General features: G+C 37.2%; 1 protein-coding gene across 1 annotated transcript in view; it reads left to right on the forward strand.

Moving 5' to 3' along the window:
• The first annotated feature begins 7395 nt into the window (after positions 1 to 7395).
• TANK (TRAF family member associated NFKB activator) overlaps positions 7396 to 23791 on the forward strand; it is a 99139-nt gene continuing 82743 nt past the window's right edge. The window contains exon 1 of the mRNA XM_054478935.1: positions 7396 to 7533. The gene's annotated coding sequence lies outside the window, so the exon portion shown is untranslated. The remainder of the gene's footprint in view (positions 7534 to 23791) is intronic.

The raw sequence follows: 23791 nt of genomic DNA on the forward strand, positions 1-23791 counted from the left end.
TCGCCAGTGGGCAGGAGGTGGCGTGCCAAGCGAAGAGGGAAGAGTCCCTTATAAAACCATTAGATCTCGTGAGAACTGACCATCACGAGAACAGCATGGGGGAAACCCCCACCCACCATGATTCAATTACCTCCACCTGGTCTCTTCCTTGACACGTGGGGATTATGGGGACACAAAGCCAACCATATCAGCATCTCTTCTGCATCACCCTCCTTTTCCCTTCCCATCCTCCTGCCATCTTCTATTATGCTATTCTTAACATGCCCATCCCAAGACCAAGGTAGGTATTGAGCAGGAATTGAAGGTGGTATATTCTCAGTTCATTAAGTTCTTGTCAGCCTGGAAGCTTCCACAACTAGGCATAGGAAGAAATCAGCCTGGGCGCAGTGGCTCACGCCTGTAATCCCAGCACTTTGGGAGGCCGAGGCGGGCGGATCATGAGATCAGGAGATTGACACCATCCTGGCTAACACGGTAAAACCCCGTCTCTATTAAAAATACAAAAAATTAAACGGGCATGGTGGCTGAGGCAGGAGGATCACTTGAACCCGGGAGGTGGAGGTTGCAGTGAGCCGAGATCTCGCCATTGCACTTCAGCTTGCTGACGAAGAAATCGAAAGTGGTAGAGAATGCATCTGAATTTTTTTCCACCTCCGTTAAAATTTCATGTATCAATGAATGAGAGAATCTTCACTAGATAAAGTGCACTGTATTGGGCAATCCTAGATGCTTTAAAAGTTGTTAAGAAGATGGACTTTGGAGACAGACACCTCAGTTTCCACTTACATTTAATAACTAAGTGTACTTGGACAAGCCACTTTACTTCCTTATGCCTCAGTTTTGAATCTATAAAAGAGTACCTCCTTTATAGGGTATTATAACGATTAAATAAAGTGATACATGTAATGTACTTAGAATTGTGCCAGGACCATAGTAAATTATATACAGGTATTTGTCATTATTAACTCATATGAGATTTTAATCTCTTCTACATTCCCAAACAATGGTCATTCATCGTACGTTTCCTTTCTCCCAGGGAAGAAGGAACTCATTACCTCTTAAAGTGGCCTATCTTATTTTCTGACTATTGGAAAGTTGATCTTCCTGTAACAAGCCAATTTTTTTTTTCCTTATAGTTCTGGCTCACTGTCTGAGGACTTTCTTGGAGCTGCATAAATGAATTTGATATTTGAATACAGTTCTCTTCTTCCCAGTTTCTCTAAGCTAAACATTCTCCATTCCTGCAATCATACACATGTAATATGGATGAGTATTTAATAACTAGTTTGTCTGTGGTCTTAAAGAGTGGTACCCAGAAAGATGGGTCAGAAAGCAGGACTAATGCGTCCCTCATTCTAGAGGGAATTCTAAGGTCCTATTACTTTGGGGATATTTTTAGAATCCCCATATTATCACCTCAAGTAAAACTCAAGTCAGTTTTGTGTGACTGCTACTAACTTGCATCTCATCAGCCCTTTCCGTGATTATGCAATTCCTTTCTGGTTTTTGTTCATTTGTGGGATGGTGGTAGGGAGGGGAGTAGTAACTGACAATTTCTTAATTATTCCTATTGAATTTCATTTTGGCATCAGCCTATTACTTGAGTTTGTCAAGAGTTTTTTAAATTTTTAGTCTATCAATCTTTGTTTTATCACATATCACTAAGTTTCCTCTTTCTTTTGATAGCCAAAAATACATACCTATCATATAAAGGGGAGGACAAGGTGCTGGGGAATCCAGGGTCCCACTTTTATTCTTGTTCTCAAAAATAATGTGCCTAAGTTGCAGAGAAAAAGAAACACTTATACACTGTTGGTGGGAGTGTAAATTAATTCAACCATTGTGGAAAGCAGTGTGATGATTCCTCAAAGACCTAAAAACAGAACTACCATTTGACCCAGCAATCCCAACACTAGGTATGTACCCAAAGGAATATAAATTGCTCTATCAATAAAGATGCATGCCCGTGTATGTTCACTGCAGTACTGTTCACATAGTAAAGACATGGAATCAACCTAAATGCCCATGAATGGTAGACTGGATAAAGAAAATGTGGCACATATACACCATGGAATATTATGCAACCATAAAAAAGAACGAGATCATGTATTTGCAGGAAAATGGATGGAGCTAGAGGCCATTATCCTTAGCAAACTAACGCAGAAACAGAAAAGCAAATACCGCATGTTCTCATTTATAAGTGGGAGCTACATGATAACATGTGGACATATAGAGGGTAACAACACACACTGGAGGGAGAAGATCAGGAAAAATAACTAATGGATACTAGGCTTAATACCTGGGTGAAAAAATAATCTATTCGACAAGCCTGCATTACACAAGTTTACCCTGAACTTAAAAGTTAAAAAAATTAAAAAGAATATGCTCAAGCTACTTCTTAACTACTTAGCCTGTGTACCTCACAGATTTATTTTTTAAAGCTAGATGCTAAGAACACTCAAATTGTGTCTAACTATCATCAAGACTATAAGCTGGGTACAGTGACTCACACCTGTAATCTCAACCTTTTGGGAGGCCAAGGTTGATTGCTTGAGCCCAGAAGTTCAAGACCAGTCTGGGCAGCATGGTGAGATCTCAACTCTACAAAAGTTTAAAAAGAAAATTAGCTGGGAGTGGTGGTGCCCACCTGTAGTCCCAGCTACTCAGGAGGCTGAGGTGGGAGGACTGCTTGAGCCCAGAAGTTCAAGGCTGCAGTGGGCTATGATTGTAACACTGCACTCCAGCCAGGAGCAACAGAGTGAGACCCTGTCTCAAAAAAAAAAAAAAAAAAAAAAGAAAGAAAAAGTAAAGATTAGAAATAATCCCCTACAATGTTAAAAAGATAATTAAGATTTTTACAATTATTTTACTAATAAAGCCATGGAAACAGGCAAAAAACCACAAGCTTAGTCTAAGAAAAAAATCAGAGTGGATTTATTGAGAATATGGAGAAGGGTATAAAATAAATTTTTAACCCTTGATCCTTTCGCTTGTTTAATCCGTGGGTATCTAGGCATCTCTTCATGCGTAGCTCGAGCTCTGAGAACTTCCTCTCTGCCCACACAGCCAGCACTTTGTATGCATCACCACTCTTAACTATGTCAATGAGCAGAGTTAAACGTTTGCACATCTATCTCTTCCTTAAGAACATGGGCTCCTCAAGAGCAAAAAACCATTTTAAGAACTTCTGCACCCAGCATGGAGCCTAACACATGGTAGATAATAAATGTTTATTGAATAAATACAGTTGATCCTTGAACAACATGAGTTTGAACTGTGTGGGTCCACTTACATGTGAATATATTTCAATAAAAGTTAGACCAAGTGGGCCCACCTCCCTTGCCTCCCCTTTCACCTTCTCCTTCCCTTTGACTCCTCAAACCACTGATACAGCAAGACCTTCTCATCTTCCTCCTTTTCCTCAGCCTACTCAATGTGAAGACAAGGATGAAGACCTTCATGATGATCCACTTCCACTTAATGAATAGCAAATATATTTTATCTTCCTTATGATTTTTAAATACATTTTCTTTCCTCTAGTTTATTGTTAGAATATAGTATATAACATATATACAAAATATTCATTAATGGATTTTATATTATAGGTAAGAAGTATTAGTAGTTAAGTTTTGGAGGAGTCAAAAGTTATACGAGGGGGGTTGATGCAACTGTAACTGACCAAGCATGCTAACTAAATGTCCCTACAGGTATAAGGCCAATCATTAACTTAGGTAACAGCTTAAGTATATGAATTGTAAAGAGTAAGGACATTTTCCCTACACTACCCCACTCCCTACATCCACTATATCCCTTTCATCCATTCACTGTGACCAGAAGTTTCATTAAATGGGGATACCTTTAATTCTACAACTCAAACTAAAATGCAAATATCCCCTCTGGAGAAGCAAAACTTTGGCATAAATTTTTGTTGAGTTGCAAATAAGTCATATAGGTTACTCTGCCCATTGCACAATTTATAGAGGTTGGGGTGGTCATGAAAAAGAGTATCTATCATCCCTGCAGGTCTCAATTCCCCTTAGCATCAGCCCTGCTGTGGCCATGGGCCAATAAAATCCTGAAGCATCAGCCCACCAGCAAGTAGAGCCTAGAAAACACTGCTGTTTTCACAAATACTATGCCTAGAGCATGAATTTATCCTGTAGGTGTCCATGTGATCATCTGAACCAAGTTTCTCAATCAAACACCCACCCCATGCAGCCTGGCTACCTAACTAGCTACTTGGCCAGAGTCGCAGGCACCTGGGTCTCCCTCTGAAGGAGGGAACCTATTCCTAAATCCTGGTTAGCAATTAAGAGACCTGGCTCTTTTGCTCTCCACTTTCTCTAAAGAAAGACTTTCTCGGATTCTTCTTTTTTTTTTTTAATTTTATTTTATTATTATTATACTTTAAGTTTTAGGATACATGTGCACAATGTGCAGGTTTGTTACATATGTATACATGTGCCATGCTGGTGTGCTGCACCCATTAACTCGTCATTTAGCATTAGGTATATCTCCTAATGCTATCCCTCCCCCCTCCCGCCACCCCACAACAGTCCCCAGAGTGTGATGTTCCCCTTCCTGTGTGCATGTGTTCTCATTGTTCAATTCTCACCTATGAGTGAGAACATGCGGTGTTTGGTTTTTTGTCCTTGCGATAGTTTACTGAGAATGATGATTTCCAATTTCATCCATGTCCCTACAAAGGACGTGAACTCATCATTTTTTGTGGCTGCATAGTATTCCATGGTGTATATGTGCCACATTTTCTTAATCCAGTCTATCATTGTTGGACATTTGGGTACCATCAGAGTGAACAGGCAACCTACAAAATGGGAGAAAATTTTCGCAACCTACTCATCTGACAAAGGGCTAATATCCAGAATCTACAATGAACTCAAACAAATTTACAAGAAAAAAACAAACAACCCCATCAAAAACTGGGCAAAGGACATGAACAGACACTTCTCAAAAGAAGACATTTATGCAGCCAAAAAACACATGAAAAAATGCTCACCATCACTGGCCATCAGAGAAATGCAAATCAAAACCACAATGAGATACCATCTCACACCAGTTAGAATGGCAATCATTAAAAAGTCAGGAAACAACAGGTGCTGGAAAGGATGTGGAGAAATAGGAACTTTTTTACACTGTTGGCGGGACTGTAAACTAGTTCAACCCTTGTGGAAGTCAGTGTGGCGATTCCTCAGGGATCTAGAACTAGAAATTCCATTTGACCCAGCCATCCCATTACTGGGTATATACCCAAAGGACTATAAATCATGCTGCTATAAAGACACATGCACACATATGTTTATTGCGGCACTATTAGAAAGGGAGGCCTTTCGACCAGACCTGCCCTGAGAACCCTGCTGCCCCAGGGCAGTGATGTCTGCATTCTTTGACTAGTAACTCCCCTCAGCCATTCTTCTCTGCCTGAATAGGAACCTGACTTTTGCCTCCCACCCTCTAACTTGGGCTTGGAGCTGCTCATTCCACTCCTGCCCTGGTCATTATACCCTAACCCTTGCCAATCCTGGCTTAGTACCAGTTTGCTTCCTCCTCTGAAGGAATTTCTGCATTTTTGTCAGCCCTAGTCACATGATTTATGACTCTGAGAGAAGGAGAAAGGTGAGGAGTGGGGAAATAGGAAAAGGAACTACTAGAGATGACAAAAATTAAAACTTCCATCTGCCTCACGTATTTTGCCTAGTCTAGAACTGGTCAGTGGCATAGGTTTTAAATTTCATGTACTCAGAATTTCTTCAAAAAGCTTCTCTAACTGTAGCTTCTCTGTCTCGGCCATAGGACCCTCTCTCAAACAATGCCCCACCAGATTGAGGCCAACATACCCAGGACTAGCCAGTTCTGCGGGAGGCTGGTGTCAGCCAAGCTCAAATGCCAAAGTAAATAGAGGAGGGAGGGGGCACAGGATGAAGAGACCAAAGAAAGGGACATTTCCCAGTCTAGACAGGAGAGCTGCTTTTTTTAAAAGCTGTGTTTTTAAAACTCTGCTCATTCAAAACTGTAAATTCTTAAGAAGTAAGTTTTCCTTTCACTAGTGGCTATCTCACTTTTTTGTTGGTTTGTTTTGCTATATTTACAGCACTGGATAGGTTGGTTTTATTTTTCCATTGCACACAATAGCATTTAATATTTAACATTTCATCAGTAAGATAGTTATAAAACCCATAGTTCCAAAAGAAATGTAATGCTTCATTGTATGTTAGATAAGTACGTAGAAGCCTTTAATCATAAGTTTATTCAGCATTTTAGATACTTTTGAAATTATTTTTTATAGAATAATTTCATCATAAGTAGCAATATCTCAGATTTATTTAACATATAATTTAAGAGAGGGCAGTGTTTCAAAGTGGAAAACAAACTAGACTAAGAATCAGAAGTTCTAGACATTTTAGTAACTGTTGAAGTTTAGGTAAAGCCTCAGACTTCTCATCTGTAAAATGCAGGAGCTGAAAAAGGAGACTGCTTAATTCATACAGTTTTTATCCAGCTCAGTAACTTTATGTGCCAAGAGTGTAGTGCAGTAAAAAAAAGAAATGCACTTGGATTCAAAAGACTCAGATTTTAATCTAAGCGCTGCTTCTAACTTCACTTGTGACATTGAGCATTTACCTTCTCCTGTTTACCTCATCTGTAATAAAAAGGAAATGGAACAGATGTTGTCTAAGGATATTTCCAGCTCTAACATTTTATATCAAAGAAAAATGTCTGTGGTGCACATGCTGTCTTCTGTTTGCATGTAAAATGTGATGTTTTGCTCTAAGCAGCCTAAAAGAAATACATGTATTTGTAAAGCATTTCCTGAGTTTGCTGGAACACACTTTTATCCCACGAACAGTGAACCTTAAGTTCTCAAGGCAGAAAAGCTGTCTTAAGAGCCTTGTTTGCTTCACCTCTCTTCTGAGTACCTAAGCTCAGGCTCTGCAATTGAGCTTAAACCTTATTACTACAAAGCTTCTTCCAAGTGACTTCTGTAGGCCATAAAGACAACTATAATCAAATTGGGTTTTTACCTCCTGTTTATAAACATGCTTCTTAGGTCAAAAAGTGACTTCTTAAAGGTTAAAAAGCCACTTATCAAATAAACTGAACTTTTAAATTTTCTTACATAAAATGCTTAATCCAAAAATATTTTTGTGTTTACAATTCCTGGGGTTTTTTGTTGTTGTTGTTGTTGTTGTTGTTAAAATGCCTTAACTATTCACATAAAGTATCTTGCTTCAAAAGGAAGTCAGAGCTACAGTCACGAGTGGTTTACAGAATATTTTCTGATAGTCTTTGCTTCATTTCAGTATCGTGCCATGATTGGCTGTTGCTAGCTACAAATAAGGAAGTCTTCAAGTTGGGGGATTTCTCAGTGGAAGTTCCCACTTCAACATAAGGGAGAGCTCTGGAGAGTTTCAGCAGCATTGATAGAGCCTGTGGAAAACACTTTACGACTGTGTAACTGTCTACATCTTTACAGAGGAATAGTCTACAAAGGAAGACTTGTAACCTGGAGAAGAGGTAATCTAATTTCAATAGTTCCTACTGATTCTTAACCTAGGAAAGTGGCCTGGATGTCTTAAACTGAAGTGTTGCAGATGTGTTACCCTCTTACTCTTGCTATGTGAGTAATTTATGACATGATTCAATAATGCCTTTGTAGTCAATGTCATAGTTAGAAATTTGGCCTTTAAAAAATGGCTGGATGTGGTGGGTCATGCCTATAATCCTAGCACTTTGGGAGGCCAAGGTAAGAGGATCACTTGAGCCCAGGAGTTTGAGGCCAGCCTGGGCAACATAGTGAGACCCCATCTCTATTTAATAAATAAATAAATAAATAATGGGGTCCCTAGCCAAGACCAAGGAAAATTTAAAATTTTTTTTTTATTTTCTTTCTAACTTTTAAGATAGAATTTATGTCTCTACCTGAATGATTTTTTTAAGTTTATATCTGGAATGAGAGCCTTCTTCAATGAATGATTTTTATAACATAATGTTGATATTATGCTGAAAGATATTTGGCTTAAGTTGTTCATAACTTACTAGGCTGAAAAGTAAATTAAAGTAAAAGTGTATTCACACTTTTTTGGTTATATTTTTAAAAATCGATCCTGGCCTGATCCAGTGTGTCTATTCAAACATTAACTCAAGGCTGGGCACGGTGTCTTACTCCTGTAATCCCAGCACTTTGGGAGGCTGAGGCCGGCAGATCACCTGAGATCAGAAGTTGGAGACCAGCCTGGCCAACATGATGAAACCCCGTCTCTACTAAAATACAAAAAGTAGCTGGGCGTGGTGGCACATGTCTGTAATCCCAGCTACTCAGGAGGCTGAGGCAGGAGAATCACTTGAACCCAGGAGGCAGAGGTTGCAGTGAGCCAAGACAGCGCCATTGCCTAGGCAACATGAGCAAAACTCTGTCTCAAAATAATAATAATAATAACGATTAACTCAAGTTTAGTATTTTTCTCATCTCATAAAAAGCACATGATAGTGACTATTTCATTACACTAAAGTGTTAATCTTATAGACAATGCTGCATCTCCTTGGACCATTTAAACTTACGCAGTTATAGTAATCTAGTCTTATTCTATTACCAATTAGCCCTTATATTTTCACAACCAAAAATGAATATTAAATACCATGTAATATTTCATTAAGTTATTTTCTTAAGAATAATCATAGGAAAAATGACAGCTCAAAAAGATTAAAAGTCAAGAATTATAGTCACTATTGTTACATTATTATAATAGCTGTCATATTCAAGCTTGTAAGTGGCAGAACCAGGGCTTAAATATAAATTCATATCACCTCTTTATCCAGGGCTTTCTGTTACTACTGCCCTGCATTCTCATAATATTAAAATAATATTTGAGAGATGTCATATCCCAAAAGATGGAGATTCTTATGATAGAAAAAGGAAGATGACTTGGCCATGTTCATGCAGCAACCAAGTCATTTTAGAAGCTAGGTCTTTCTTCTCACTCACCCACTCCCATCTCTTCACTCCCTCTAGGATACATACACTTCCACATGCATACAGGTGGGCACACTAGTGTGCCTCCAAGCAGCTAGCTTCAGAGCCGGAAGAAGATGTGGAGTTATATACCCAGTCTAACCTGCCTTGAGGTTCTGCCCAGCAACCAACTGGGGACCTAGAGCAATGTCTAGTTACTTCTTTTAAACACTTATGACATTGAGTCATAGAGATAACTAACTAGATGATTAAAAATAAATAAAGCTCTCCTGAAAAAGTTCTGATTAGAATTTCATGAAACTTATGCACTAATTTGAGGAAAGTGATCATCCTTATAGCATAGAAACTTCCTGCCTGAATATTCTATTAATATGTCTCTAATGTATTAAGGCCTCAGTAGACATAAAAGTTCTTTATCATTAAATGTATTCCAATATATTTTGTTTTGTCTTCTTGTGTGTGTAGTAAAGGTACTTGATAGGGATATTCTTTCCACTATATTTTCTAACTAATTATTGCTGGCTTCTTATTTTCACAATTTTATCTTTCATCTAGCAATTTTATAGATCCCTCATTTTTTCTAAATTACTTTAGGTAATTAACATGTGATGCCTAGACAGAAAAAAATACAATTATGTATTATCCCTTTTTTTCCTCACCACATTGGCCAGAATTTCTGGAACAGTGTTTAATAACAGAGAAGAGAGCAGTCAACCTTGTCTTGTTTCTGATCTCTGTGGGAATTTCCCTAGTGGTTAACATTAAGAATGAGGTTGGCTGTTGGTTTGAGATAAGTACATTTATCATAAAAACCAAATAATTGCCAAGTACCTTGTTTACTAGAGGTTTATTTAAAAAAAAAAAAATAGAGACTTCATGTTAAACTATACTCGATGTCTTTTGGGTATCATTAGAGACAGCTGTATGGTTTTTCTACTTCAAACTGTGTAGTGGTCTGCTGTTACACAAGACAGTCATTGCATTTTTAAAAACTCCATGTCATCAAATATCGTGATATTAAAATGATTGCTTTGGTAATAAAGGTAGATTTATAGTTATGAGCTATGTTTTGTTGTTGCTCCAATTAAAATAATAAATTGGTAGTTCAAAATAAACCAACCAAACCTACACGTTTCCTTTTTTTCTGTTCAATCCACATGCTTAGACACCTCTTCTCTATTATTTTGGCTTCATAATTCTGTTCACAACTCAAACTAACAGAAAAAGAATGAAAACAATGTGACATAAGCCAAGTAACCCTATCCAGGCAGAGCAACCAAATAAACAAAGCAGCTGTTCCTACGCTTTGTGCAAAAACCTTCTTCCTATTATGACAGGGCTAGCTGCAGACCGCAATTCAGTTACAACTGTGATAAGCAAAATGTGTGTCCAAATTGATTAATCTTATATCCAACTTATATTAAGAAAATGTATGCTAAAGAGAAATGTTTGAAATTTGCTAAGAATTTTTAATATTCATATTCAAAACTAGAAGGTTAGTGTGTTTTTTTATATTCATAAGTCTGTAAAAATTAGTCTGTATTTTTATTTTCTAGAACATATCACTGATAGGTTTCAGTTTTAAAATGAGACTAGTTTAATAAAGTAAAATGATAAAAATACCAAAATGTTCCAGTTTCTAAAGAAAATTCAATAGGAGTTATCTGTTCCTTGAAATGTTTAAAGAAGAATCCACAATACTGTTGGGCCTTGGCATCCCCTTTTGAAAATAATTCTTTAAATGCTTACAATGTCTTCCATTGTTATTGATCTATTTGGGGTTTATGCTATTTTTCATGCAGCTTAGTTTACTTGCTTTTGCTTAGAAATTATTCTTTTTAAAAATTTTTCAAATATATTGACATACATGGTATTCTCTTGAACTTTTTAAAATCATCTCCATAACTATGTGTATAACCCTTTTTCATGATGCATTTTGTCCATTTGTTTTTTTCTCTCTTTTTTTTCTGATTGGATGTCAGAACTAATCTCTTGGATCTATTCCTTCTATAATTAGCTCTTTGTAAAACTGTTTTTGCTTTATCTTTGTTAATATTTTCTCAATGCCTTTATTTTAGACTATTTTACTTTTCTAAGTTTGTGAGCTGAACTCTTAGTTCATTTATTGTTATTCTTTCTTCTTTTATAATGAAAATATTTAAGGCTAGGAGTTTTTTAGTACTATTTTAACATCTTACAACTCCTGATATATTTCTTTCACATTTCACTGTCTTACAGTTTTTAATTGAAGTTTTATTTCCTCTTTGATCAGATTTATTTAGGATAGTAAAGGGTTTTTTTAAATTAACAGTCTGTCTTTTTAAAAACCATTTTAGATTTAGAGAAAAATTGAGCGAACACTACAGAGAATTCACATATACCACCCTTCCTACCTCCACCACTCACAGCATGCCCTATTATTAACAACTTGCATTAGTATGGCACATTTGTTACAATTTATGAACCAGTATAGGTACATTATTATTAACTCAAGTCCATAGTTTATTCGGGTTTTCTTATTTTTTCCCTTTTTAAAACTGAGGTGAAATTCATATAACACAAAACTAATCATTTTAAAATGAACAATTCAGTGGCATTCAGTACACTGACAATGTTGTGTAAGCACCACCTCTATCTAGTTTCAAAACATTTTTACCAACCCAAAAGGAAACAGTGTACTATTAAGCAGTTGTTCTGCATTTCTGACTCCCCTCAGTCCCCGGCAACCACAAATCCGCATTCTGTCTCTGGATGCATCTATTCTGAATATTTCATATAAGTGAAACCAAACAGTGTGACTTTCTTCTTTATTATTATTTTACTTTAAGTTCTGAGATACAAGTGCAGAACGTGTAGGTTTGTTACATATATATACGTGTGCCATGGTGGTTTGTTGCACCTATCAACCTGTCATCTAGGTTTTAAGCACTGCATGCATTAGCTATTTATCCCTCCTTCCTCTTGCCCCTCAATCCTGACTGGCCCCAGTGTATGTTGTTCCCCTCCCTCTGTCCATGTGTTCTCATTGTTCAACTCACGGTTATGAGTTAGAACATGCGATGTTTGGTTTTCTGTTCCTGTGTTAGTTTGCTGAGGATGATGGCTTCCAGCTTCATCCATGACACTGCAAAGGACATGATCTCATTCTTTTTTATGGCTGCATAGTATTCCAGGTGTATATGTACACATTTTCTTTATCCTGTCTATCACTGATGGGCGTTTGGATTGGTTCCATGTCTTTGCTATTGTAAATAGTGCTGCACAAAACATATGTGTGCATGTGTCTTTATAGTATAATGATGTATATTCCTTTGGGTATATACCCATTAATAGGATTGCCTTGTCAAATGGTATTTCTGGTTCTAGATCCTTGAGGAATCGCCACACTGTCTTCCACAATAGTTGAACTAATTTACATTTCCACCAACAGTGTAAAAGCATTCCTATTTCTCCAAAGCCTCGTCAGCATCTATTGTTTCTTGTTTGTAATAATCACCTTTCTGACTGGCATGAGATGGTATCTCATTGTGGGTTTGATTTGCATTTCTCTAATGATCAATAATGTTGAGCTTTTTTCCATATGTTTGTTGGCTGCATAAATGTCTTCTTTTGAGAAGTGTCTATTCATATCCTGTGCCCACTCCTTGATGGGGTTGTTTTTTTCTTGTAAATTTGTTTAAGTTCCTTGTAGATTCTGGATATTAGACCTTTTTCAGACGGGCAGATTGCAAAAATTTTCTGCCATTCTGTAGGTTGATGCTCACTCTAATGATAATTTCTTTTGCTGTGCAGAAACTCTTTAGTTTAATTAGATCTGATTTGTCAATTTGGCTTTTGTTGCAGTTGCTTTTGGCATTTTCGTCATGAAGTCTTTGCCCATGCCTATGTCATGAATGGTCTTACCTAGGTTTTCTTCCAAGGATTTTATGGTTTTAGGTCTTATGTTTAAGTCTTTAATCCATCTTGAGTTAATTTTTGTATAACGTGTAAGGAAGGGGTCCAGTTTCAGTTTTCTGCATATGGCTAGCCACTTTTCCCGACACCATTTATTAAATGGGGAATCCTTTCCCCATTGCTTGTTTTTGTCCCGTTTGTCAAAGATCAGATGGTTGTAAATGTGTGGTGTTATTTCTGAGGTCTCTGTTCTGCTCCATTGGTCTATATGTCTGTTTTGGTACCAGTACCATGCTCTTTTGGTTACTCTAGCCTTATAGTATATTTTGAAGTCTGGTAGCGTGATGCCTCTAGCTTTGTTCTTTTTGCTTAGGATTGTCTTGGCTATATGGACTCTTTTGGGGTTTCCATATGAAATATAAAGTAGTTTTTTTCTAATTCTGAGAAAAATGTCAGTGGTAGTTTGATGGAAATAGCATTGAGTCTATAAATTACTTTAGGCAGTATGGCCATTTTCATGATGTTGATTCTTCCTATCCATGAGCATGGAATGTTTTTCCATTTGTTTGTATCCTCTCTTATTTCCTTGAGCAGTAGTTTGTAGTTCTCTGAAGAGGTCCTTCACATCCCTGGTTAACTGTATTCCTAGGTATTTTATTCTCTTTGTAGCAATTGTGAATGAGACTTCATTTAGCTTTGGCTCTCTGCTTGTCTATTATTGGTGTATAGGAATGCTTGTGATTTTTGCACACTGATTTTGTATCCTGAGACTTTGCTGAAGTTGCTTATTAGCTTAAGGAGGCTTGGGGCTGAGATTATGGGGTTTTCTAAATATAGACTCATATCATCTGCAAACAGAGACAATTTGACTTCTTCTCTTCCTATTCGAATATGCTTTATTTCTTTCTCTTGCCTGATTGCCCTGGCCAGAACTTCCAATACTATGTTGAATAGGAGTGGTGAGAGAGGGCATCCTTGTCTTGTGATGGTTTTCAAATGAAATGCTTACGGCTTTTGCCCATTTAGTATGACATTGGCTGTCATAAATAGCTCTTTTTATTTTGAGATATGTTCCATCAATGCCTAGTTTATCAAGAGATTTTAACATGAAGGGATGTTGAATTTTATTGAAGGCCTGTTCTGCTTCTATTGAGATAACCACGTGGTTTTTGTCATTGGTTCTGTTTATGTGATGGATTACATTTACTGATTTGCGTATGTTGAACCAACCTTGCATCCCAGGGATGAAGCTGACTTGATCTTGGTGGATAAGCTTTTTGGTGTGCTTTTGGATTCGGTTTGCCAGTACTTTATTGAGGATTTTTGCATTGATGTTCATCAGAGATATTGGCCTGAAGTTTCTTTTTTGTTGTGTCTCTGCCAGGTTTTGGTATCAGGATGATGCTGGCCTCATAAAATGAGTTAGGGAGGAGTCCCTCCTTTTCAATTGCTTGAATTGTTTCAGAAGGAATGGTACAAGCTCCTCTTTGTACCTCTGGTAGAATTCATCCATGAATCCATCTGGTCCTGGGCTTTTGTTGGTTGGTAGGGTATTAATTACTGCCCCAATTTCAGAACTTGTTATTGGTCTATTCAAGTATCACTTCTTTCTGGTTTAGTCTTGGGAGGGTGTATTTGTCCAGGAATTTAACCATTTCTTCTAGATCTTCTAGCTTAATGCGTAGAGGTGTTTATAGTATTTGCTGATAGTAGTTTGTATTTCTGTGAGGTCAGAGGTGATATTCCCTTTATCATTTTTATTGTGTCTATTTGAGTCTTCTCTCATTTCTTTTTTATTAGTCTAGGTAGCCATCTATTTTGTAAATTTTTTCAAAAAAACAGCTCCTGGATTCATTGAGGTTTTGAAGCGTTTTTTGGTGTCTCTATCTCCTTCAGTTCTGTTCTGAACTTAGTTATTTCTTGTCTTCTGCTAGGTTTTGGATTTGTTTGCTCTTGCTTCTCTAGCTCTTCTAATTGTGATGTTAGGGTGTCAATTTTAGTTCTAGCTTTCTGATGTTGGCATTTAGTGCTATAAACTTCCCTCTTAACACTGCTTTAGCTGTGTCCCAGAGATTCTGGTACATCATCTCGTTGTTCTCATTGGTTTCAAAGAACTTCTTGATTTCTGCCTTAATTTCATTATTTACCTAGGAGTCATTCAGGAGCACGTTGTTCAATTTCCATGTAGTTGTGTGATTTTGAGTGAGTTTCTTAATCTTGATTTCTAATTTGATTGCACTCTGGTCTGAGAGACTGTTATAATTTCAGTTCTTTTACATTTGCTGAGGAGTGTTTTACTTCCAATTATGTGGTCTATTTTAGAATAAGTGCCATGTGGTACTAAGAAGAATGTATATTCTGTTGATTTGGGGTGGAGAGTTTTGTAGATTTCTATTAGGTCCACTTGATCCAGAGCTGAGTTCAAATCCTGAATATCCTTGTTAATTTTCTGTCTCATTGATCTGTCTAATATTGACAGTGGGGTATTCAAGTCTCTCAATATTATTTTGTGGGAGTCTAAGTCTCTTTGCAGGTCTCCAAGAACTTGTTTTATGAATCTGGTTGCTCCTGTATCAATTTTCTGTCTTGTTGATCTGTCTAATATTGACAGTAGGGTGTTAAAGTCTCCCACTATTATTGTGTGGGAGTCTAAGTCACTTTGTAGGTCTCTAAGAACTTGCTTTATGAATCTGGGTGCTCCTGTATTGGGTGCATATATATTTAGGATGGTTAGCTCTTCTTGTTGCATTGATCCCTTCACCATTATGTAATGCTCTTCTTTGTCTTTTTTGATCTTTGTTGGTTTAATGTCTGTTTTGTTAGAGACTAGGATTGCAACCCCTGCTTCTTTTTTTTTTTTTTTTTTTTTTTTTTTTGCTTTCCATTTGCTTGGTAAGTGTTCCTCCATCCCTTTATTTTGAGCCTATGTGTGTCTTTGCATGTGAGATAGGTCTCCCAAACACACCACAATGATGAGTCTTGACTCTTTATCCAATTTGCCAGTCTATGTCTTTTAGTTGGGGTATTTAGCTCATTTACATTTAAGGTTAATAATGTTATATTTGAATTTGATCCTGTCATCATGATGCTTTCTGGTTATTTTGCACACTAGTTGATGCAGTTTTTTCATAGTGTCATTGGTCTTTGTTGATGTTTATATTTTGGTGTGTTTTTGCAGTGGCTGGTACCAGTTTTTCCTTTCCATAGTTAGTGCTTCCTTCAGAAGCTCTTGCAAGACAGGCCAGGTAGTGATGAAATCCCTCAGCATTTGGTTGTCTGGAAAGGATTTTATTTCTCTTTCTCTTATGTAGTTTGGCTGGATATGAAATTTTGAGTTGAAAATTCTTTTCTTTAAAATATTGGCCCCCACTCTCTTCTGGCTTGTAGAGTGTCTGCTGAGAAGTCCACTGTTAGTCTGATGGGCTTCCCTTTGTAGTTTACCTGGCCTTACTCCCCAGCTGCCCTTAACATTTTTTCCTTCATTTCAACCTTGGAGAATCTGATGATTATGTGTCTTGGGGTTGATCTTCTAGTGGAGTATCTTAGTGGTGTTCTCTGTATTTCCTGAATTTGAATGTTGGCCTGTCTTTCTAGTTTGGGGAAGTTCTCCTGGATAATATCCTGAAGTGTGTTTTCCAACTTGATTCCATTCTCCCCGTCTTTTTCAGGTACTCCAATCAATCATAGGTTAGGTCTTTTTACATAGTTTCATATTTCTCAGAGGTTTTGTTCATTCCTTTTCATTCTTTGTTCTCTAATCTTGTCTTCATGCCTGATTTCAGCAAAATGATCTTCAAACTCTGATATCCTTTATTCCGCTTGGTCAATTCAGCTATTGATACTTGTGTATGCTTCACGAAGTTCTCGTGCTGTGTTTTTCAGCTACATCAGGTAATTTGTGTTCCTCTCTAAACTGGTTATTCTATTTAGCAGCTCCTATAGCCTTTTATCAAGCTTCTTAGCTTCTTTGCATTGGGTTAGAACATGCTCCTTTAGCTCAGTGGAGTTTACTACTCACCTTCTGAAGCCTACTTCTGTCAATTTGTCCATCTCATCCTCCGTCCAGTTCTGCGTCCTTGCTGGAAAGGCATTGTGATCATTTGGAGGAGAAGAGGCACTCTGACCTTTTGGGTTTTCAGAGTTTTTTTGTTCTTTCTCATCTTCACAAGTTTGTCTAGTTTTGATCTTTGAGGTTGCTGACCCTTGGATGGGGTTTTTGTGGGGAATTTTTTTGTTGATGCTGTTGTTGTTGCTGTCTGTTTGTTTTTCTTTCAAAGGTCAGGTCCCTCTTCTGTAGGACTGCTGCAGTTCACTGGGGATTCACTACAGACCTTATTCATCTGGTGTTTGCTCTTGCGCCTGGAGACATCACTCGAGAAGGCTGGAGAACAGAAAAGATGGGTGCCTGCTCCTTCCTCTGGGATCTCTGACCTTTAGAGGCACGAACCAGTTGGCAGTAGGAATGCTCCTATATAGGGTGTCTGACAACCCCTGTTGGAGGGTCTCACCCAGTTGGGTGGCATGGGGAGCAAGACCTGTTTAATGAAACACTTTGACTATCCCTTGGTGGAGGGGGTGTGCTTTGCTGGGGGGAACCCACTCATCTGGGCTGCCTAGATTCCTCAGAACTAGCAGGAGGAAAGACTAAGTCTGCCGGTCCATGGAGACCACAGCACCCCTCACCCTAGGGGCTCAGCCCCAGGGGGATCAGAGTTCTGTCCCTGAGTCCCTGGCTAGAGTTGTTGGAGTTCCTGCAGGGAGGCCCTGCCCAATAAGGAGGGATGAGTCAGGGTTAGGCTTGAAGAGGGTTTGGCCGCAGTTTGCCACAGCTGGTGTGTTGGGGTGGGGGTGTGGGAGTTACTGCTTGGGACCAAGCCATCCAGCCTCCCTGGCTCCAGCAGGGGAAAAGTGCAGCCTGGAGCTATAGAGATGGCTGTTGCCCTTCCCCTACCCTGGGAACTTAGTGTGTTAGGTGGCTATCAGTCCCAGTGTTGGCTACCGTCTCTCCCCCAAGGAGCTCAAACAGCTTGGACAGCAGACAGCTGCAGTTGTGATGCTGACTGCCCCGCCCCTGGGAACTTAGCAGGCTTAAGCAGATTCTAGCTGAGTGGCTGTTGAGAATCAGTGCCACTCCGTGCTTGGGACACTAGGCCCTGGTGGTGTGGGCTCACTAGTGGGATCTTCTGATCTGTGGGTTGCACAGTTCCATGAAAAAAGCATGGTTTCCCAGGCTGGGTAGCAAACTCACTCACTGCCTCCCTTGGCTGTGGGCTGGGGGCTTCCCTGCTGCATGTGGCTCTCAGGTGGGCCACCGCACCATAATGGTCTTCCTTCCTCTCTGAGGGTCACGCCAGCCACCTGGTCAGTTCTGATGACAGAACCTGGATACCTCCATTGCCAGTGAAGCATTTGCACGCTATTATAGTTCTTTTTGATGGGAGCCTCCAATTGCTGCTCCTTCTAGTCGGCCATCTTGGCCTCACCTGTGACTTTCTTAAACTGTCTTTTTTTTACTTAGCACAATGGTTTTGAGTTTCATCCATGTTGTAGCATGTATCAGTACTTCATTTCTTTTTATGGCTGAATAATATTCTATTATATGTATATACCACAAATTATTTATCCATTCATCTGTTGATGGATAGGGTATTTGGTCTGTCTTCACTTTTGGACTATTGTAAATCATGCTGTTATGAACATGTATTTACATGTGTTTGTTTCAGTACCTGTTTTCAGTTCTTTTGGGTATATACCTATCAGTGGAATTCTGGGGTCATATGGTAATTCTATGTTTAGCATTTTAAGGAACTGGCAAATTATTTTCCACAGTGGTTGAACTATTTTACACTCCAACCAGCAATGTATAAGGCTTCCAATTTTTCCACATCCTCCTCCACACTTGTTATTTTCTATTTGGGTTCTTATTACAGCCATCCTAGAGAATGTGAAGTGGTAATTCATTGTAGTCCTGATTTGCATTTCCCTGAAGACTAATAATGTCAAGCATTTTTTCATGTGTTTGTTGACCATGTGTAGATCCTCTTTAGATAAATGTCTATTCAAGTCAGTTACCTATGTTTTAATTGGATTGCTTGTCTTTTTCTTGTTGAGTCATAAGAGTTTTTTATATATTCTAGATTCTAGGCCCTTATTAGATATGTGATTTGCAAATATTTTCTCCTTTTCTATAGACTGTCTTTTCAGTGTCTTGACATCTTTCAATGTTTGAAGTTTTAAAAAATTATTAAGTCAAATTTATTTGTTTTCTTGTTTGTTATTTTGGTATCACATCTAAAATCCATTGCCAAATCCAAGGTCATGATGACTTACCCACTTGTGTTTCTCTAAGGGTGCTATTATGGTTTTATCTCTTATATTTAGGTAATTGATCGACTGGGAGTTAATTTTTGTATCTGGTGTGAGGTAGGGGTCCACCTTCTTTCTTTTGCATGTGGTTATCACTTGTCCCAGCATCATTTGTTGAAGAGACTATTTTTTCTCCATTAAGTGGTCTTGGCACCCTTATAACGGTTTATTTTTGGACTCTCAGTTCTATTCCTTTGGTCCATATGTGTATCTTTATGCTAGTGCCATGCTGTTTTGATTACTGTAGCTTTGTAGTCAGTGTTGAAATTGGGAAGTGTGAGTCTTCCAACTTTGTTTTTCCTTTGCAATATTCTTCTGGCTACACTTGCAATTTAATATGAATTCCAGAATCAGCTTTTCAATTTCTGCAAAAAAAAAAAAAATAGGCCATTGAAATTTCAATAGCAATTGCATTGAATCTGGAGATCAATTTGTGGAGTATTGCCATCTTAATAATATTAAGTCTTCCAATCCATGGACATAGGATGTCTTTCTACTTACTTAGGTCTTCTATAATTTCTTTCAGAAATGTTTTGTAGTTTTCAGTCTATAACTATTTACCTCTTTGGTTAAGTTTATTCCTAGGCATTTTTTTTGGATGCCACTGTAAATAGAATTTTCTTAATTTCCTTTTAAGAGGGTTCATTGGCAATGTATAGAAACAACTGATTTTTGAGTGTTTATATCATACCCTGTAACTTTGCTAAATTCATTTATTAGCTCTAGTAGCTTTCTTGTGAATACTTTGGGAGTTTTCATATATAGGATAATATCATCTAAGGATAGAAATAGTTTTACCTCTTCCTTTCCAATTTGGATGGCTTTTATTTCTTTTTCTTGTCTAATTGCACTGGCTACTATTTCCTGGACAGTGTTAAATAGCAGTGGTGAAAGAAAGTGTCCTTGTCTTGTTCCTAATCCTAGGGAGAAAGTTTTTAGTATTTCACCATTTGATATGTTGCTACCTGAGGGTTTTTCATAAATGCTCTTTATTGTGTCAAGGAAGTTCCCTTCTAATCCTAGTTTTCTGAGGAATCATGGAAGGGTGTTGGTTTTTTTCAGATGCCTTTTTGCATCAGTGGAGACAATCGTGGGGTTTTTTTTCCATTTTTCTATGATGTGGTGCATTGCCTGGAATGATTTTCTTATGTTGAACCACCCTTGTGTTACAGGGATAAATCACACTTGATCATGATGTATAATACACTTAATAGGCTATTGGATTTAGTTTGCTAGTATTTTGTGGAGAATTTTTGCATCTATATTCACAAGGAATATTGGTTTTTAGCTTTCTTTTTTATCACATCTCTGTCTGGCTTTGGTATAAAGTCAAGGCTAGCCCCATAGAATGAGTTAGTAAGCATCCTTTCCACCCGTTTTTTCTCTAGCAGTTTGAAAATTTGGTGTTATTTAAGTGCATGGCAGTATTCACCAGTGAAGCTATCTGGTTCTGATGGCTTCTTTGTGGGGAGATTTTTGGTTATTGATTCAATCTCTGTATTATTATCAGTCTGTTCAGATTTCCTATTTCCTCTTTACTTAGATTTAGTAGTCTGTGTGTTTTTAGGAATTTGTACAGTTCATCTAGATTATCTAATTGGTTGATCTACAACTGTTCCATAACATAATATTTATAATACTTTGTATTTCTATTTGGTTGGCGGTAATGTCCTCACTTTCATTTTTGATTTTAGTTATTTATTTCTTCTTCCTCTTTTTCTTATTGATTTAGATAAAGTTTTGTCAATTTTCTTGATCTTTTCCAAGAACCAACTTCTAGTTTCATTGATCCTCTCAACTGTTTCTATTCTCTATTTCGTTTATCTCTTCTCTAATCTTTATTAGTTTCATCCTTGCTAGCTTTAGATTTAGTTTGCTCTTCCTTTTCCAGTTCCTTGAGGTATAAAGTTAGATTATTGATTTCAAATCTTCTTCTTCTTCTTTTTCTTTTTTTTTTTGAGATGGAGTCTCACTCTGTCTCCCAGGCTGGTGCAATCTTGGCTCACTGCAATCTCTGCCTGCCAGGTTCAAGCAATTCTCCTGCCTCAGCCTCCCAAATAGCTGGGATTACAGGCACATGCATACCACCACACCGAGCTAATTTTTGTATTTTTAGTAGAGCCGAGGTTTCACCATGTTGGCCAGGCTGGTCTCAAACTCCTGACCTCAAGTGATCTGCTTGTCTCGACCTCCCAAAGTCCTGGGATTACAGGCGTGAGCCAGCATGCCCAGCTCTCAGATCTTTTTTAATATGAACATTTACTGCTATTAATTTCCCTCTGAGCACCGTTTTTACTGCATCCCATGTATTTTGATACATTGCAATTTTGTTTTTATTCTTCTCCAAGTAAATCTAATTTTCCTATGATTTATCCTTGTGACTCATTTGTTGTTTAAGAATGTGTTGCTTAATTTGCACATATTTGTAAATTTTTTAGTTTTCCTTTTATTAACTTCTAGTTTTATTCCATTTTGGTTGGAGAAGATACTTTGTATGATTTCAATCTTTTTAAATATATTAAGACTTTTTGTGGCCTAACATTTGATCTATCTTGGGGAAGATTCCATATCCACTTGAGAAGAATGTATATTCAGCTTTTTTGGGTGGAATGCTCTACATGTCTGCTAGGTCTAGTTGGTTTATACTATTTTTCAAGTTGTCTATTTTCCTTTGGATCTTCTGTTTTTCTATTTATTATTAAAAGTGACATAATATAGTCTCCAGTGACTATTGTAGTACTGTCTATTTCTCCCTTCAAGTCTGCCAATGTCTCTTTCATATATTTTTGGGCCCTGTTATTTGATGGATATATGTGTATAATTGCTATATCTTCTTGATGAATTATCTTTTTGTCAATACATAATATCCTTCTTTGTCTCCTGTAACAGTTTTTTACTAAAAGTCTATTTTCTCTAATATTAGTTTGGCCATGCCATCTCTCTTTTGGTTACTATTTGCATGAAAAATCTTCTTCCATAATTTCACTTTAATCTATTGGTCTTTGCATCTAAACTAAGTCCTTTGCAGATAACATATGATTTGATCATTTGATCATGTTGTATTATCCATTCTGCCAAGCTCTGCCTCTTGATTGAAGAGGTTAATCCATCTACATTTAAAGTAATTATTGATAAGGAAGGTCTTACTTCTGCCATTTTGCTATTTGATTTCTGTATGTTCTATACCATTTTTCTATTTCTCACTTCTTCCAATACTGTCTTATTTTCTATTTTAGTTTATTCTTAGTGGTATACCATTTTATTCTCTTCCATTTTCTTTTGTGATTTTTAAAAAATATTTTCTTAGTCATTACCATGTGAATTACAATTAACAACCTAAATTTATAACAACCTAATTTTAACTGATACCAACTTAGTTTCAGTAACATACAAAAACTCTACTACTAAGCAGCTTAATCACCCCTTATGTGTTGTTGTCACAAATTATATCTTTATAAGTTGTGTGCCAGATTTGTAATTATTTTTAAGGATTTGTCTTTTAAATCATATACAAAATAAAAAGAGGAGTTACAAACCAAAATACAATTATTCTAGCTTTAATATATTTACCTATGTAGTTGTCTTTACTGAAGTTCTTTATTTCTTTATATGACCTCAAATTATCTCCTAGTAGTCAGCCTGAAGGACTCCCTTTATCATTTCTTTAGGGTAAGTCTACTAACACCAAGCTCCTTCTGCTTTCATTTATCTCAAAATGTCTTAATTTCTTCTTTATTTTTGAAGGATAGTCTTGCCATTTATAGAATTGTTGGTTTACACTTTTTTCTAGCACTTTATATATGTCATTCTACTATTTTCTGTTCTTCATAGTTTCAAAGCAAAATTGGCTGTTAATCTTATTGATGATACCTTGACATAATGTGTCACTTCTTTCTTGCTGCTTTCAATATTCTCTCTTTGTCCTCAATTCAAAAATTGCCTCAAAAATTGAGAGTATCTGTACAATGAAATAATATATGAACAGGACCTGGCATACAGAAGGACCTCAATAAATACTGGGTAATATAAATGATTCCTGTTATTTAGTGGGTGATTCTACATGCATTTGATTTTTAATTTAAATAATTAGCCATAATTGTAACTTAAAATGTCTAAAAATTCACACTGAGAAGGTCTAGAAATTGGACTTACTAGAAAAAGACTTTCAGTCAATTGTCTTAAATATGCCCAAAGAGCTAAAGGATAATTTGATTATAATGCCTCAGTGTGGATTTCTTTGAGTTCATTCTACTTAGAGTTCACTGAGCAACTTGAATAAGCTGGTTCAGACTTTTAACAAATTGGGAAGTTTTCAGCCATTATTTCTTCAAATATTTTTTCTGCTTCATTTCTCTCATTTCTCCTTCAAGACTCCCACAATGCATAGTAGGTAAGCTTGATGTTAACTCTCTTATCACATTCTCTGACTCTTTCTTCTGCTTGCTGAAATCTGCTATTGAACCCCTATAATTAATTTTCCATTTGTTATTGTACCATTCAGCTCCAGAATTACTATTTGCTTCTGTTTTATAATTTATATCA

The sequence above is a fragment of the Pongo pygmaeus genome, chromosome 11, assembly GCF_028885625.2.
Source record: "Pongo pygmaeus isolate AG05252 chromosome 11, NHGRI_mPonPyg2-v2.0_pri, whole genome shotgun sequence".
NCBI classification, from domain to species: Eukaryota; Metazoa; Chordata; class Mammalia; order Primates; family Hominidae; genus Pongo; species Pongo pygmaeus.